The 18,747-nt window shown below is 35.3% G+C and overlaps 1 protein-coding gene across 7 annotated transcripts in view; it reads left to right on the forward strand.

Moving 5' to 3' along the window:
- The window catches only part of HS3ST5 (heparan sulfate-glucosamine 3-sulfotransferase 5), a 192,594-nt gene that overhangs the window by 54,410 nt on the left and 119,437 nt on the right, over positions 1 to 18,747 (forward strand). The window contains exon 2 of one of the 7 annotated variants that reach the window (XM_021555514.3): positions 16,912 to 16,982. The exons of the other annotated variants lie outside the window; for them this stretch is intronic. The gene's annotated coding sequence lies outside the window, so the exon portion shown is untranslated. The remainder of the gene's footprint in view (positions 1 to 16,911; positions 16,983 to 18,747) is intronic. 7 annotated transcript variants of the gene reach the window in all.

Below are 18,747 nucleotides of genomic sequence, written 5' to 3' on the forward strand. Positions count from 1 at the left end.
TTGAGCCCTGACATTTATTTATGCCAATTCTGCAGTTTTTTGCTCTGACTATAAATCAGACTGATGAAATGGTATGTTTTTATTTAAAGATTAGACTTTTTTTTTTTTGTTTTGAGTGCTTCATTTTGCAAGTCCAGTTTAGAGGTCAGCCATGTGAAGAGCTAAATCAGCATAACCGAGAGGAGACAAATCTCCTAGGGGGAACTAGAATGAATGGCTAAAAGTAGAAAAGATGAATCGTGTTTGGGCTGTTAAAAATAGCATAGTTAATGCTAAACCACAGTCTGCAGGTTATCATCACAGGATCAGGTCCTTACTTGCTTTCCTGTTCCCCATGGACTCCTGATTAGAAGTTGAATTTAAAGTAGAAAGTAGTCAGGAAGTCATATTATGATGGATGAAAGATGGCAAAAATATGATGAAGCTGAAGCAGTGTAACCACATAGACATCATGAAAGGTGTGGTTCCCAAACTATGTTTGCTCTGTTTTCTCACTCTTTTGCCCCCTTTTCCACTTTTCTTGCCCCTTTCCTTGGATGAGTTCTGGTGTGCCTCCAGGGCTTTTACTATGTTCAGTACCCTGGCAAAAATGTACTGCCCCTTTTTGCTGGGATGGTGGGCTGCCCGGTTCAGCACACTGTCAGATGAGCAGTAGCAGCTGAGTCTGTGCCGTAGGTGAGAGTAGGAGAAGGAAACTGCATTGTCACTGTGTGAAGCTGTCCCATCAGAGGGGTATAAAGTCCCTCACACTACAGGAAATATCAAGATATTATTCATCCCCTGTCCTAAATAAAGCATGTGTCAAGGATGGCGTCTTATCTGCATGGCTTTTCACAAGCAAAACCTCAGGATTTGTAAAGCTGTGGCTGCCGGGGTTGCAGTCTAGTTCAGTCGTGCTCTGTTTTCATTTGTATGACTAGACCCATTGAATCCAAGTAAACTCAGCACTGTGAGTAAGTATTCACACTGGAAAAAAGGATTCTATAAAGGGTCATTATTTTAATCAATAGAATGATCTTCGTTTTCCTTAAGTCTAACAGAAACAAACTGTCTGCAAAACAGGCAAAACCAAAGTTCAGTCCAAGGAAAATACAGAACATAAGAAATAAACAGTACTGTTTGAAAATATTATGGGGAAAACCTTGCCTTATTTCTTTCCCTGAAGGCAGTGACAGATTTAAGTTTGAGCACAAGTCTGTGCCTGAGATAAGGTCAGCATACTCTTGCTCTCCACTTGGGATCTTGGTATGTGGGTGGCCTCCCTCACCCTGTTAGACCTATTTAGAGACAGGAGAACCAACCCAAGTCATCAGGAAAGAACAAGTACAGAGAAGAAAACCTCAATCAGTTTGTTATTAAAGCATCTTACTGTAAGAATGTCTTAGTAGGCTAGACCTGGACTTTGATGCTGGAGCTTTTATACAGTGTGCTGTGCTAAAAATAGAAGTAATTTGTAGAGACCAACAATGGAAATCCTCCTTTCCCATCAATTCAATTTTTAAGTGTTCTTTTCTTCACTAGTGCTCTAAATTTTTTTCATATATTCCTAAACATCTGGAACCATAACCTATGTCCGAGTGTTTGGACTACTTAATTTTAACCAAAACAAAACAAATGCATATACTAGAGGATACATATAATTTTACATCAGATATAATCTTGTATGAATGATTAATGAAGTGCTCTTTTCTTCTTACTATTTAGCTCCATGTTGGCAGCTTCAACAGCAAAAGGTTATGCTCATTATTTATGTGGCTGATATTTCACATTTGTTTTCAAGCTTGGGAAAAGTGGATTGTGCATTTGAAAAACAATAGCTGGCTATAGTCACTGATTTACTCTTTCTTCCCTTTGAAGTTTTTGTTAAAATTAGATTGGTATGCTTATCCTACAGAGTTATTGCCTTATATAAGACTAATTATACATACATTAGGATGAAAAGAAGTATACCTTGTTGAAATATTGATGATGTAGACATTTTTCTGAATTTACAAAAAAGAATCTGTACTTAAATTGTATTTTTCTATGGTAATATTGCATTGTGTAGTAAGAAAAAAAAAATCAGTTTCAAATCCTGTTGTACATTCTAAAGTATTATATCCAGTAGGATTTGCACCAAAACAAGCACAATTTTTCTGTAGTCAAGAATTGCTCATTTAACATCCCTCAGTCAGCAATAACTTTCAGGATAAAAAATTCCCTTCTGCTTTGGATTGTCATATTCTTTTGACAAAATTCAAAGTTTGATTTTTACACTTAAAGCAACAAATTCTTCCAATGACTCTATTATTATTATTATATATCCTAAAACATTAACCAAGAACATTCCTTCTAAGAAATGTTCTTGTTTTTAATGAGTATTCATAAATTTTGAAGATTAATCCCTCAATGCAAATGTATGTCACTGTAGCTTTTTCAAACTACTCTTCATGGTATATTTTAAGACAAATGTTACTTTCAGTGTTGCAGATCACTAAGATCCCTTCTTAGTTGCTGCAATAGGAATTTCTGTACTTGTTGAAACAAGTATAGAAGTCAACTGTAATCATTGTGTTTGCTTGGTAATAAAAGTGGATTCCTAGTTAATCTGCACCACCAAAGAGTACTGATATATTGCCTTTAATTTACATTTTATACTGTAAAATACCAATCATGTGACAGTATGAATTTCCTTAGATATTAAACAGATATACAACACATACATTTTCTTAGTTAAGCCAATTTTCTGAAGTTTGAGTGTGTAACAGTATATAAAGGACTGGCTAAAATACTTTTTTCTTTATTTTGCTGTCTAATGTGATTGGGTTTTTCTTAATGCAGGACCAGCTTTATGCAAAATTCAAGGTAACAGCTATAGTTTGTAGAGAGCCTTTAGAATTATACTCTATTCCTTTAAAATTTTTTCCCTTATCTGTATGTGCAAGAAATCTTTGAACCTTCCTTTTTAAGTCTAATCAACTGCTAATAATTCTGAGCCTACAAAAAGAGCAATAACAAAGTATTTGTCATGTTCAACCCCCAGCATGATATGCAGCAGTTATTGTTTTGGGTACAGTGAACACTTTTAAAAACTGATTCATACAGTGTTTAACATCTTATTAGACTGCTCTTTTGAATGTCAATTATATTCAGCCAGAAAATTTAACAGCAATAGCTAAGTACAAGAAAGGATTTATGTGTATTATATATATATATATATTATGTCAACATGTCATTGCACATGTATGAAAGAGAGAAGAGAATGAAGGTTAAAGAAAAGATTATTTGCAATTGCCAACTGAGATTTAGTAAGAAATAAGAGTAATCTAGAAAGCTGCATCACAACAGAGATTGGATTCAATAAATTATGTACTCATGAAGACTGACAAAAAGTGTGCTCTTTATAATTTTAACACAAGTTGATCCTTGCTATTTTAAATTGAAAGACAAAAGAGAGTTCTGAATAGAAAAAATAAATGAAAGCAGAAGACATTGAAACAAGATTGAAAAATGGAGAAAATAACAGTAAATTTAATATTATTTATTCCATTTTTAGTTGCTGCTTACAAAGGAGTCCATTTTACATTACCCATTACAAGACCTGCAACATGACTCTGCTATGCTAGATGAAAGAGGAAGACCTTTCTGTGATTAGGATGCATCTTCAAGAAGTTCTTGGTCTGTTTCTTCTGTATTTAACTCAGGGAGGTGGGCTTTTCCTGGTGTCAATTACTGCACTGGACACAGTTGTTGAGAAAGGCATAACAGAGTCTACTGCTCACTTTACCAGCAGTGGGGTTGGGATAAGATTCTGATGAAAAGTAATCAGAATTCCTGTAATTTGTCAGCTATTCTCTCTGACATCCAAATTTTCAAAGTTGTCTCAATATAAAGACTCATGTAGAGAAAGATACAATATTTAAAGGTGAACAATTTAATTTGAAGAAAATGCATGTTTGAATTTACTCATTCACACAGGTTGATGTCTTTGGTCTTTACAAATAGTTTACAGTATTGATGAAATTAAACAAACAAACAAACAGACAAACAAAACCCTCACAGCAGTCTGAAAATTAAGAGTACAAGTAAGAATATTTGCAGAATTAAGAAATCTTAGAATCTTTTCTGGTTCATTAGTAATACCCACTCCAGAGTTTCACAAATAACTTAATATTTAATTGTTTTAAAATTTTAGGTGACACAACAAATCTCACAGGTATACAGTATCTAAAATCTCAAATGTACTGATGAACCAGCTTCTGAACTCAGTATTTCTCCTTCAAACCAGAACAAGATTTCAGAATTTGGTCTGTGCTTTATAAAAAACATTTTTAAAGTGGTAGTTATTGCTAACATCTTGTTAGGGGATGGATAAATCACATTCAAAAATCAAAACTGCATTTTTTTCTGGGAATTCTCATAATAATTTATGATGACCATATTGCATGTGTTAGTTTTAGAATGTACATATACTTTGGCATTTCAAACAATCAATACTAAGCCTAGTAACACTAATTATTTTTTTATTGATGATGCAATGACTACTCAGTTGACTGGATCTTCCGATAAAATGTATTATTTGGATTATCTCAGAGTTCAGAAGACTGTGAGAATGAAAAAAAAAAAAAAAAAAAAAAAAAAAAACCACAAATATAATCAAATTTAAAGGTCATAAAAGGATATAAAAGTGTTAAAAAAAAAATCCAAACATTTCAGCAGGGCAGCAAAGGGAAAAGTTTTCTGAGAAAAGTTAACTAATGGAAATAACATGAAAGGGAAAGTGACAAGCTTCCACATTAAGGGGCAGGCAAACTTATATCTGTTGAAAATATGCGAAAGCCGACATATAATCTATCAATATGCAGACACATGCAGACTGGATGTGTCCTGGAAACTCCAGACTGGTGTGTGGCTACACAGAGGATGCTACTTAGAGAACTTCAGTTTGCCTTATCTGAGATGAAGTCCCAAGAGCAGTGAAGCAGAGAAGAAAAGGAAAAAAGAACATTTTAACAAAGCTTTTGAAAAGATGTTTACAGGTTAAAGGACAGATTGCATGAGAAATGGAAGCCTAAAGGTAAAAAACAAAATGCAGGGAAGAAAAATGCAATGCATTCATAAGAGGAGCATGAAGGACGATAATAGTTCAGTCCACTGCAAATCAAAGATACATAAAAATATACTAAGGCAGATAATACAGGAATAAAGGAAAAGAGCTAGAAGTCACATCAAAATAACAAAACATTATGTCCTTTTCACAAGAGAGACATACCAATTGCCCCTTTTAATTCAAATTGCATAACTATTACAATAAAATATTTTTTTGTCTTGGTACAAACAGTGGAAAAAGAAAAAAACGTTCTTTGCCTAGTACATCACATCTCGACTTCAGATTTAGATCCCTAGAAGACTGTAGACTGAATACAGACCAGATGGATAAAACATTTTGAGAGTATTTTTTATAAGTATGTGGCAGAATTACCCAGTGGCAATTGAGGATTTTGACTGTGGGTAGAGAGTGCTGCAGGGATACGATGTCCAGCAGTTTCTAAGAATGTCTCTGTGAGAAGACTTCAGTAAAAAACTTCAAGAACATATTTGAGGGAGACCTTTTTCTGGATAGATTCCAGCCAACAGAAATTATCCTCTGGTACTATGAGGGCTGAAGACAGCACAAATGAGAATGACAGTGTATTGACAGTGTGTACAGCTTTTCAGAAAAGAGCCCAGAGAGCAGAATAACAAACAACAAATGAGCAGGCAGTGAGCAAACACTGAGGTTTGAGAAGGAAGCTTAAGGGGAAAGAAGGGAGGTGGAACAGGCAGCTTTCAGCAAGTAATTTTAAATATATAGATTCAAATTGTTCCACTCTTATGGAAATAGAACAAAGGACAAGTATGTTTAAATCCAGTGCTATTTAATGACTGCCAGATAAGCAGAAAAAAATAAGGAAAGGGAAAAATAGATTGGATTGCCATAAAAAAAAAAAATATGTGAGCAAAACAAAGACCAGAAAGACACTGTACACAGAGCTAGGAAGAACACAAAAGCCTCTCACTATCAGAATAAAAAAAAGTTATTTGTAATAAAGTTGACAAGCAGAAGTTGATCTTAAAAAGGAGAGAAAACTTACTAGTAGATAGTTCTTGGAAGGCCAAAGAGTGTAATATTGCCACAGATATATTGACTAATAAGAGGTTGTTCTCTAGAGATGAGATGCAAGTAATTTAAATCAAGTCTTTGCAGATTTTAGATCCATATTGGACCAGGTAATTGATTTATTGTAGATGCAAAGTCTAGCAACATCAAAATCTGACCAAGTTTCCCCATTCCTTTTTTTTTTTCAGCCTGATTTCTAAAGTAATTTATATAATATCTTGATATCTCTGATGACATAAAGTACAGGTCAGAATAACGAGTTGAGCCAATGTATTGATACCAGTAGAAATTTTCTTTCATTATCTGAAAGACAAATCATCTGTTTGGGATGATTCATTGGAGTTACACTTTTTAAAATTTTATTTTCCTTTAACTTTGCAAACATTGTTAGGAAAAACAAACAAGGAAACAAAACTAGAATGCCTTATTTTTATGTATTTGTATATCAATTGTATACTCATTAGCAATCTGTATTTACTCTACCACTACCTTCTAATCAAATTCCTAACAAACATTGAAATGAATCAGGAAACTAAATGAAAATGTAAAAATTCACAGTGGCATGTGAAAGACAGATTTTCTGTGTTGTGGTTATATCACAAGGACTAACAGGGGAAAATGGAGCAGAAATGTAAGGCAAATCCCATGAGGAAGTATCTGACTTTCCTATTCATCCTGTTTACTTGTTAGAACTTATTTAATTTGCTATATACAAATGAGATTTAAATTATATTACCTATAGCCTAAAGCAATAAGCATTTATTTTATTTTGTAAAAGGGTAAACCATATTTTGCTGTCTGATTAGTACTGCATTATCTCATTTTTCGGCAAGTATTGACTAAAGGAAGAATTCTGTCTTCTTCCATTCCATTCTACAACATTCTTCTCCTCTGACAGAAACAGCGCTAAAAGAATATTAAACTTTTAGTCTTTTATAGAAAATCCACTGCATGGTCAAAATGCAGTCTGTGGGGCAGAGCATACATTTCCGTTTTCTAATTGTATTTGGAAAATTACCCATTAATTTGGTTGTCAATTAATTTATAAAAGATACCTACAATTATTCAAAGTCTTTTCTGCAACTGTTGGTATCCTGGATTCATAGCACACTCATAGAAATTACTTGGGTAGGTTTTACTTCTATATGGAATACAAAGCAATAAAATGATAAGGAATCACTAATTCTGAAGCAAATGGCACTTTTCTTCCTGTGAAAGAGAGTAGAGCAAACTGTGTATTGCAAAGATTGTGGTAGGTTCTTGATTTCTCCTAAGACCATGAACAACAGTTGGTGCTCTCTATGAATATTAATCTCTATTACTCTGATCAATTTATTTTTCCCTAATCATTGAGGGACTAGAAATCCAAAACTTTTAAGTATTGTAATTATCTCTAGCCACCTGCCCTTCCCATAGAGAAGAGTTTTACCCTATTGGTCTATAAATACAGTTAGATAATCCAGTCACATTTAGCAGGAAAACAGTGTTCAAAGTTTTTCACATTAGATAATTAGTAGTTTTCAACTATGTCTGAGCATGTCACTTGAAATAATTTTTTTTAGAAATTGATTTTATACTCCAAGAGCTGTATTTGCTAGTCTTTTTTTTTTTTTTTTTTTTTCTGGGTATATTGAAATTTAGGTGTTGTGAGATCTGTTGGATAAGTGAAAACCTCACAGCTGAGAGAAGCATCAAACCAGAGAGTACTCAGTAAGGCATAAATTAAGGGGTCAGATATTACTCATGCAGTCTCTAACAAGAGAAAGCAGTTCATTATTTCATTTGAAATTATGCTTAAAGCAGCTTGGAAAAGATTAAAAAGAGATGTTTCATATTTTAAAATGTTTTTGGAATTAGTTCACCAATAATAGAACATGTGCTTACTACTAAAACATCCTAAACTGTAATATAGAATTACCAAACAAAACCAAACTAACAAAACCACAAACTAACAAACAAAAACTAAAGGCGAGGGTGAGGGGGGGAGGGACAGGGACAGAAATAAGCAACAAAACACCAAAGTCCTGGACCTTGCACTAGAGAATCTCAATATCCACACATTTTGCTGAGGGCTCAAAGATCCCCAGTATTATTGAGCCTAGAGTGCTGTAGATAGTGTGTTCAGCCTAGCCAGTTTCTGTTCTCATAGCTTTCCCTTCTGCTGTTTTAAAGAAGACCATGCATGGAGTATTTATAAACACGAGTAATTACTAATTTGAAGTTAAAGAAAGATTTCCCCACTAAAGTTTGGAACATCTCAAAAATGATCTTGCAAATCCCTGCCCTACCCAAGAGATTATGTAATATGTATCTGTGCAAACCTTTAACATGGTTTCAGAGTCAGAGAACTATAGAGACTGAATCAAATTTCTCTGTATTCCCCCTGGGGTCAGTGACAAATCAGCAGCTGTTTGTTTCCATCGATATTGTCCGTCTGCTGCTGATGCAAAAAAAAAAGACAAGTTTGAATTCTTGTGACTCAGCTCAGGCGAGACAGTGGGGTGGGTGGGTGGCTGGGTTTACAGATTTTAGACCAGGTGTGTTGTTGTCAGATAAGCAGAATGGAAAATGCTGATGCTTAATTGCTGTGTACTTGCATTGAGAGGGATCACACAGTAAAACGAGGAACAAAAGACTTACAAGGTAAGTCTTTAATTCTGTTTAAAATTGTTGTATAATATAGCAACATTGTCTTGAGATTAGAAAATTTGTAAAATAGGCTAGGTTTGTGCTTTCTTATGAAAGTTTTCTTTTAGCTACCACAGCAACCAATTTTTATACAATTTTCTGCGATGTGGTTGTATTTTTAAAAGGTGTCCAGGTAAAGAATAATGCAGTAAAATTTTCACTGGTGATGGTAATGAGATTCACTGATATCTCCTCTTTCTTCTGTGGGAAGTGAAACAGTGGAGCTTACAAAAACCCAGTTTAGTCTTCTCATTCTCAAGGGTCACCTCCAGCTTTAATAATTTATATAGATATAAAAGAGTAGCCTGTTGGAGTCAAAGTACTTTACTCTCCATTCTTTCCCCTGTCCTCTGAGCAGCTGCCTGCTGGGAGCCATCAGGAGAGGTCCTTGTTCCCTGAGACTCTTCTGTAACAGTGACCTTTATGCATGGAGAGCCCAAAGTGAGTCTAGTAATGCTAAAATACTCAAAAAAAGGAAATAATATTATAAATAGTCTTCTGCTGATATTTGTCATAGCTCAGATGGCTGGGACACATTAGAAAGGTGATGCACACAGTGCATTTCTTAACTATGCCATTTCATGTTACAAGTATCTTAGTACAAAGGTTTGTTTTTTAGAAAAATCTCGTCTCTAAAGCCAGTCTAAATACTCTTGAACTAGGCAGCTTCCAAGACTTGAAATGAGAAGTTCAATGAGCTTCAGATCATGGTCTGAATTTCACCCTGCTTTCCACTGTGGTCTACCTGCAGGTCTACAAGCCATCCGTTTGCAAACATTTGTGTGTAAACCAGAGGAATTTCTGACTTGACTAGATCACTCTCATTGTCATTTAGAATCTAACAAAGTTTAAAAAGATTTATAAAGAAAGATCCTTTAAAAAGTAATTATATATTTTAAAAAATTTAGAATTGCACAGGTCATCTCCACATTGAACAGATTGGCTTAGTAAAAAATTTTCTATATATGACATAAATTATATCTTTGATAATATTTCCACAGTGTAAAAAACTGCATAATTTTTTAGGGTAAAAAACCAAAACTGAATAGTGAGTCCAAGACTGAGCAGTTCTAAATACAAATGTTGCTGATATATAGCTCAGCTTTAACTGACTCACAATTTATAAAGAGACAGTTTGCCTAGATCTAAATAATAAAGACATTGGAAGTTCAAATGCACCTCTTAAATTAACAGCCAGTGTAGTTTTTAAGCTGTTATAATTGTGTCTTCACATTAAAATTTGCCCCATGATATTCAGGAAATGGCACTCATAACTTGCTTTAGCTTCAAAATGGTCTCACATAAACGTGATTTCACACAGGCTGTGTTTTGGCAGCTTTGTCTCAAGGTGACAAAGACACAGATAACAGAAGCAGCACTCCTATCTGAAAGAAATGTTTTTATCTCACCATAAAGAGGTGGAAGAACTCAATGTTACTTAGATACAATATGAACACTTAATAGAAATAAAAATAATCTTTTTAATTTCTTTGCCTTATGTAGCATGTACAGGTGTGGTGCAATCTATATTTTGAATGTTTTTCTTTATTAATATCAGTGCTTATCCAAGTTCCACTGCCTTTATGAGTATCCTGAGCATGTTACTGACAATACATTTCCTTTTTCCTACCCCTTTGAGAAACCTCATGACCCATATGGTGGATAAGAAAGCAATTTATTGCACAATTAATAATCCATGATTGTTTTAATGTCTAAACTTCCACATTCTTTAAAACACAGTTATATCTCAAAGTCATTTCAACACCTGTCTTTATTTAAACTTTCACAACAGAACTAAAACTGCAGTTAAGCAAACTCAGGAATAAACAATATTTCAATAGACAATCTTTTCTTCACCCTTCTTTCTAAGCAACAGCCCCTCCACAAACAAAAAGACTGACTAGAGGGCAACTGGAACCTGGGAAGGTATTTACTCAGCCATATCTAACAAACCGGGAAGGGACATCCTAAAATTCAGTCCCTGACACTCAAAAGATTGGCTCTGGGTTATTTTTGAGGATGGTCAGCAATGTGCTGTTGCAGCAATGAAGGCTAAACTCTATTACCAAGTTATTTGGAGTCACTCAAGTAAAGTGACCGTGTCCCTCACATTGGTGCTTGTGAGACTTCATGTGGAGAAAGGTGTCCAGTATTGAGCCCCCAACACATGAAAGATGTTGGCATGGTAGAGCAAGCCCAGAGGATGGCCACCAAAATGATAAAGGGGATGAAGCACGTGAGGTGTATGGAAAGGGTGATAGAAGGAAAGGTAGAGCCAGGCTCCTCTTTAAGATGCAAAACAAAAGGGCATGAGTTATAATAATTGGTATTTCAGTTAAATACTGTGAAAACCATTTCTTGATCCTTTCACAGTAACAAGGGTAAAGCCCATTGAGAGACTGCCCAGGGAAGCTGGGACAGGATTCTTCTCTGATGATATTTTAAACTTGACACCATATTACCCTCAGTAACATGATCTAAATTCAAAGTAAGATCTAAATCTTCCCTGCTTTGAGCAGGGAGTCAAACCAGGTGACCTCCATAGGTCTTTTTAAATCTAGGCTATTTTATGATTCTGGTAAAAACCTGCATGCTTCCCAACTTCATAATCTTTCCCTACTAGCACACTCAAACCTTTCTTCTCTGTTGAGTTAGAAAAGAGCTTTTTGTTTCCTTCATCAATAACTCATAGCAATAAAAAGTTTTGGATTTTGTCTCTCAAAAAAAACCAAAAAATCCCCATATTGTTTTCTTTGCTACTTATGGATTTACTAAAATATATAGAAATGTGAAATCTCAGTCATCATGTCTATGAAAATGTCTACAAGCTATATTCAATTTGTTTCCAGATACTCTCTTTGATTCCAGACAAACCAGCTACCCAGGCTGCCTTTTGACCTAATTATGTGCTCTAAAATCCAGAGTGCATCTTTTTCTAAGGCATACTTGATGTGATATGGATTTATTATCTGCTCCACATACAGAACAGCAGGAAATCAATGGGCACACAACTTATTCATCTTCCAAGATCTGATAATAAAAAAAATAAAAAACAAAGTACTGACTGTACATTCATATTTACTATCTAAAATGTGGTATGTATAGTGTGGAAGATTAATAGGAGGGGAATGAAAGTTGTCTGTGAATTTTGAAGGGAAATCATCTGCTGGTATAAATTATTTAAACATTCTCAAAGTCAATAGAACTATGAAACTTTACAGCAGCTACAAACCTGTCCCTTACAAGTCTTAATCTCCCACATTCTAGTTAGATTTTTAATCAAAAGACTTTAATAATCTCCTTTAGATCTCAGCCAAAACTCACTAAGGTAGATGAAAATGTGTCATTGAATTTTGATCACAACTATTTTGATCACAACTATTATAAGTTGTTCCCATTGCAATGTCTACCTTTCTTCTGTCAAAATTACTTTATTTATCTGGAGGAAAAAAAGTGAGAAATTCTGGGATATGCAGAGAGATTATTTGAATAAATATTAATGAAATAACTGAATATTAAGGTTGCTTCAAAAGCCTTTGCAAACCAAAGAAGAAAATGTCATTCACCAAGTTTGATATCTTTTGGACACCATTTTAATGAAAGATACCTTTTTTTCCACTCTTAACTACATTATGCCAATTTCTCATTCTTTCTCCCTTCTCTTCATTTTTAAGGTTTACACACACACACACACACACCCTTCAATCTTAGTTTGTTTAACAAAGTTCTGATGGATATATCGGAAAAATACTACATTGGTGGCTGAGAGGCAGTTCAAGTGTGTCACTCAAAGCAGAGTCTCAGAGAGGGATAAAATGTTCTGTTACATAAACTAGAATATTTTCTATATGGATAATGGAAAAAACATACCATCAAAAATCTCTATCTCCTTTGTCTTGCCACATCAGATAGATACAAAAACCTATTTCATTCTTTTATTTGTTTCCTTAGAGAGTCAAACTTGAACAGCTTCCTACATAGCCATGAGAGAAGAAAGAATTGGATTGGAGAAGAGGGGGTATTTTGGGGTTTGGGTTTTTTTTCAAGACCAATTACACTTTTGTTCATATTTTAAAATGTTAAGTAACAGAATTGCCGTATTTGGATGTGATACCACACAGAAGCTGCTCAAACAAATCCTTATTTGCTACTAGAACATAAACATTTGACACTAATTTCAGATTAAGTTGCTGAGTCATGAAAGAATTAGAATTAATGCTCAATTGGTGCTGTGATGATATGTAACTGTTAAGAGAATAATAGTAATTTAAAACAGCATGAAGGGAAACCCAACACTTGTTTTAAAAAAATATTTTTGCTACCTAGTTCTATATCACTATTCATACTATTAGCAAATTTTACATAAGTGAAAGCATTTTTTAAACTTTGAAAGACAGCTTTTGAATACTCTTCTATTAGAAAGAGTCTCATATGGAAGCATCAATTTGTTCCTACAATGGCTTGAGATATTGGAATTATTTCAAAGTTGTTTTTTCTAAAAAAAACCTTTTAAAGCATAATTCAAAAAGAACATTTGAGGGTTTAAATTTCAATGGGACTGTTCTCGAGGAGTAATATCTTCAGGATTGGGCTAACAGTTTTAGTGCCTGATGTAGGGCTGTAAAAGAAGTCTTTTGGCTACTATACCTCTTCCTGCTAGTAAATTTCCACAGCAATAGATAACAGGCATCTTTTTTTATCATTATTAACATTTTTAGCCATTTATTTTGCCCATGTTTCTGTGGTACTGCACCACAGTCTTGAATTATGATACCATATGCAATGAACACCTATTTCCATACATATTATTAGACTTCTTGCTCTAGTATTGATAAGTATTTAAATAAACAAATTAATTAAAATAATTAATTAAATTAATTTTAAAGTATTCATTCAGGATACCTTTGGAAAAGAAGGAAGTAACAGCTTTAGCTTTTTAAAAATTTTTTCTTAATTGAAAATTTTCAGGTAGTACACAGATTCTTCAGGTATAATTTCAGCTAGATTTTGTTTATGGAGAATCTTGTAGGCACATTTGATCTAGTCTGTTGTCAGTATTCAGTACTGCCGGTAGAAGAAGTTTATTTTAACTGACTTGATCTTTTTGTTAGGAGAGTTCAATATCCTGAGTTTGTAGGGATTGAGCTATGGTTATAAAGGTTTATTTTTCAGCAGATTAGGACAGATAGATTCCCTTTAAAGGGCTTTAAACTCAGTTTGCTAGAAGAACAACAAAAATGGGAAGATGATGCTGAGTGACTGGTGTTTCAGTGGACAATATTTTGGGTTTAAAAATGAACAAATAAGAAAACTCAGTGTTTTCCAGTTGTGGCAAAGCCTGTCTCATGAAGGAACACAACAACAAACAGAGTTACAGGTCTGATTTGTACACATTGATCCAGAGAAAGATTTGAATCTGACTATTAAAACTAATGCCAGCTGTCTCCAGCACCCCTGGGACATAGATGCCAGATGGAGTTTGCCAGAACAGTATAACCATGTCCCTTCCCTGCCAATATGTTCCTTTGCACCAGTGGGACTTGGGGAAAGCACTTGAGCTAACTGTGACACAGGGGAACTCCTTGGCTAGGGCTTTCAGCTTTCTTTGTCCAGAAGACGCAATGGAAAAACAAGAGAGGAAAAAAAAAACAAACAGTGACTCCATCTTATCAGTTATTGTAGCTTTTCAGGTAGTTTCCTCTCTGTTTGTTTTGCCATTATGGGCTCAGTACCGCAACCTGTTTTTTGATTGCTGCCTAAGTCCTTTATGAGTGATTTTTCTGAGGACGGCTTTCTGAATTCCAAAATGGTTGCACTTGAATTGATTTCCAACTCATGAGGCAGTGGGTTGTATAAATCCACTGCTAAATATGACCATTCTCTGCATTTCCACTTGCCTGAACTGCATTCATTCCCTTGTAAAGGTAGTGGTAGTTCTTCTGCAGGCTGAAGAGCCAGAGAGATCCAAGTCTCTTTAATCTCTTAACCAGAGACGGGCTAGAACCATACTGGTGTTCATTTCAGCTGATTTAATAGAGTCAGCAGTTAACACACCCAGAACTAAATCAGTGGTTAAAATGCTTCAGACAAGCTCTTTTCTACTCTGCCCTTCTGGGACCTTGGCTTTCCCTATTTCTAGAAGGGTTTTTCTAAGTTTGCAGCTATTTAAAAAGCACAGATGTGGTTTCTTCTCTTCCCTGTCACTGGTGCATGGAAAGTGGAAATCTAACAGTGTTAGTTAATATGCTAAAAAATTCTGCTGTCTGCTTCTCAGGTGCACATCACAAAAAGACTAATTCTATATGGATTTTCCTGTTTGTTATCAGAGGCAAAATAAGACTGATATTCGGGTATATAAGAGGAGTTTTTTTTAAATTTTATTTTGCCTTCTCTTCTTTCCTTTATTGTGTACAGGGAGAAAGAAGGATAGTTGCAATAATTTATAGCTATCAGAAAAGATATGTTATGGTGCCCTTATTGTAAGCCAATAATTTAAAGTCAATAAATTTGTTTTTGAATAGGGAATTTATGTGGCTTGGGAATTAACTGTATCACACTTGACAAGATGCTTTGTACTACAATACAGAACATCATGTCACCTGTGGTACAGTTAACATCATTAATCATTCTCATATCACTTAGGATATCTGTGGTGCACAGTCAAAACTGTGTTTTTACATTTCCCTTAAGTTTGCTGTGTTGCTGTTTTCCCACCTACTTTTTGAATATGTAAACTTATAATATACATCTTCTGTGTTCTTCTTGTTTTTTCCATTTCCTGGGGCCCTCCAGAAATTATCCCAGAAAATCAGGAGCTGTTTTATAACATGCCTGTGCATCAGTGCCGAAAGCTATAATAACAGGGCTTTTAACAGGGATGTTTTTGCAGAAGGTTAGAACAGCAAACAGCAATGAATTTCCAGTGAGTCTGTCCAACACAAGAACTGTTGTCTGGTGAACCTGCCCTTGCCCTGTGTTATTGTGAGCAGGGCTGGAAACCATGAAGAACAGAGGCCTTTGTGAGGAGAACATGTCCTCACTGCTCCATCGTGGTGAAACCAAAACTGGGAGCCACTGGCTCCGAGCAGTACACAGGCAGAGTTTCAAAGCTTCCTGGAGATCTGCAGTCTCCCACTGACCTCTAACTAGTAAGGAATGGTCATAGGTGGTGTATTTGTGTGTATACCTTCTCCTGTGCATGTTCCTATTGATATGAGGGGCTTTGCTGAAGTTCTACTCTCTCAAAATCAGCCCAGCTGGTGTTTCAAGGCAAGAGGCTGCGTAACACACTGACTCCCCGCTGCAGGCTCCTTTTAGCTGATTAGTCATTACTGCAAGCACTATTCAGTTGCACAGCTAGTGTCTCACTCCAGCACAATGAACTTTCCTTCCTTCTTATAAAGGGAAATTAATAATCCCAGAGTCAAATACTACAGTCTATTGTGGTGAGCAAATTTTGCTCACAGTTGTTTTTGGTTTTTTCCTTCCTTGCCCTCCTAGTCCCTGAATAGTAAGCTACTGGTGAGTGATCTGGACTATCTGGCTCTCTGCAGGCTATTTCCTTTTTTTCACTTTTCATTTTAAAAAATATGCAAACTTCCATCTGTTTCTTGAATACAATCCTTCTGAGATCTATGTATGCATGAGCTTTTTGTGCTGAAGAGGCAGGTTTCCCAGGACTGTAACATTTTACATGAATGCATTTTGACATTGGTTTTCTGCTTTCACATACTCATCCTACCTGCGTATTGTGTTTTAGGTGCCACTCAGATTAATCATTAAATTTCTATAGTGCTTGCAATGCAATTGGGCACCAATGTTAAGTAGAAGCAATGACAAAGCTGAGCAACAGTAAAATCTCAGGTTTCTGTTTTTAGCCAGGGTGTATGTGCTTCTGCTCTGCAGCAGATGTTTCTGCCTTTGAGGCAATTTCAATGCTGAGCTATTTTAAAGACAGATTATTCTACATGAACAAGTAAATTCATAATTAATTCTGCTTTCAACTTTTAAAGATTTTTTTTTGCCACTGAAAGAAAAAATGGGACTGCCTAAAATGAAAGTTTATATAATTCTTGTTCCATCAGATGGTGTTCCAGTGACAAAGGATAATTCATTCTGACCAAGGATGGCTTTGATTCATACCTAACAGTGAGAGGTAGGATGTGAGTCAGATAACTAAAGGCTGTCATTATATAACTGAGGAGATGCATGTAAACCAGACCCTATTAGAGCACAATGCCTCAAAATTCTGACCTCTCTGAGACAGGTGATGTCGAAAGCACGTTTTTGCCTCTTGTCGTCCCATACAAATGACATTTATTAATTAAACTTGGGACAAAATTCAGTTAGTTTGGAGACCCCAACTATGCAATCTTGCCTCAGAAATGTCTGCCAATTTTACTGCAGTTTCTGGATACCTTCTTTAGAGTAAGAGAGGTCATTTTGCTGAGTAAAAAATAAACAATGTTAGCAGTGTTTATTTATAAATTTTATTTATTTTAAGGGGTTTTATTTATACTGGGGGTTTTTGTTTATTTATACACTGTTGCATGCACTGGTATGTTTTCTGGAGGAATATTTTTATGTTTTCTTGTGATGCAAATGCGAGGTGCTGTGGTGATTTCTGACCTCCTGGAATGGATCTGGGGAAATTTGAAATGGAAAAGGTGTGTCCTTGCTGCAAAATAAAAGAGTTGTTGTTCCAGATAAAACCCTTTTGTTTTTAGGCAGTCCTATTTAGTCAACTGGATAACAAAAGCCTAAACATCAGTAAAATTGGGTGTTTCAGTGGATAATATTTTAGATTCCAGACAGACAAAAGTGGATGGAAAAAACCACAAAGGAAAGTGCAGACTGAGCTGCTCTTTCAGCAAAAACTTCTGAGATTCATCAATGCCAGGTGAGTTGAGATGTCTCTATGGCTCTGTTCAGGGCTGTGTACCAGCAGTGGTACAGCTGCCCTGGAATGGCACAGGGAGATGTGGGGCCTGTTGCCCTCTGCGTCCTGCCTTAGTGACTCAACCACATCTCTCTCCCAGAGGATGTGACCCATAGGTCTTAGCTCGTGTATCTGAGTGCAGCTGAAGAACACTGCACAAATACTCCTTTGATGTGAGGTGCTCTGTTCACATTCTTACAACTCTTGAAGCCTTGACTTTACCTTTTTCTTTACTTCTTCAATGTCTGTGGTTTTTGTGAATGTTTTTTATGTGTGTCTGTGTGTTTTCAAAATGATGTGGTTATATTTGCTTTCCTTTCAAGGGTTGTTGGTGACTGTAGTGTTTTGGAAAAAAAAGATATTGTAATGAAAAAGTTATAAGAAAATATTTAATTTGAAGAATGTGATCTTGTAGATACAACTCTGAGTGGGGCACAGTAAGTTTTGGGTCTTGGAATAGCTTCTATTCACATCACATTTATGGAAGCCTCTAGTGCTGTACAGTGTTAGCAATCAACCCTTAGGGAAGAAAGGAAAAATCATTAATTCTGACAGCAGAAGCAGTGGCTCTGAATGGCCTTATGGATTTCAATTTCTTTTTCTCATTCCAATGTGCATATTTATAGTGCATATTCTTGAGAATGTCTGTTTTGAAGTTTATATGCACCTTCAGATAATACAGCAGCATCTTCCAGATATCTCTCTCTTGCTGAAACTCTCTTTAGTTAATATAATATTTTAATTTTTTATAGTCTTCTAAAATTTCTATCTTCCATAAGGGCAGCAAAGTATGAGATTTTTGGACTTTTTGGTTCCAGTCATCTTTTATATATGTACAAGTTCTTTTTTCAAATAGATGTATCATTATAAGGCAATGTTGGTCCTAACAGTCAAATAAAATTATATCAACTAATTTAAGACACAGAATTGGAATTTTGGTGTCACTGTTCCCCTCCTGAGTACCATTCATCTTGTAGAATAG

Source organism: Lonchura striata, chromosome 3, assembly GCF_046129695.1.
Source record: "Lonchura striata isolate bLonStr1 chromosome 3, bLonStr1.mat, whole genome shotgun sequence".
Lineage (NCBI taxonomy): Eukaryota > Metazoa > Chordata > Aves > Passeriformes > Estrildidae > Lonchura > Lonchura striata.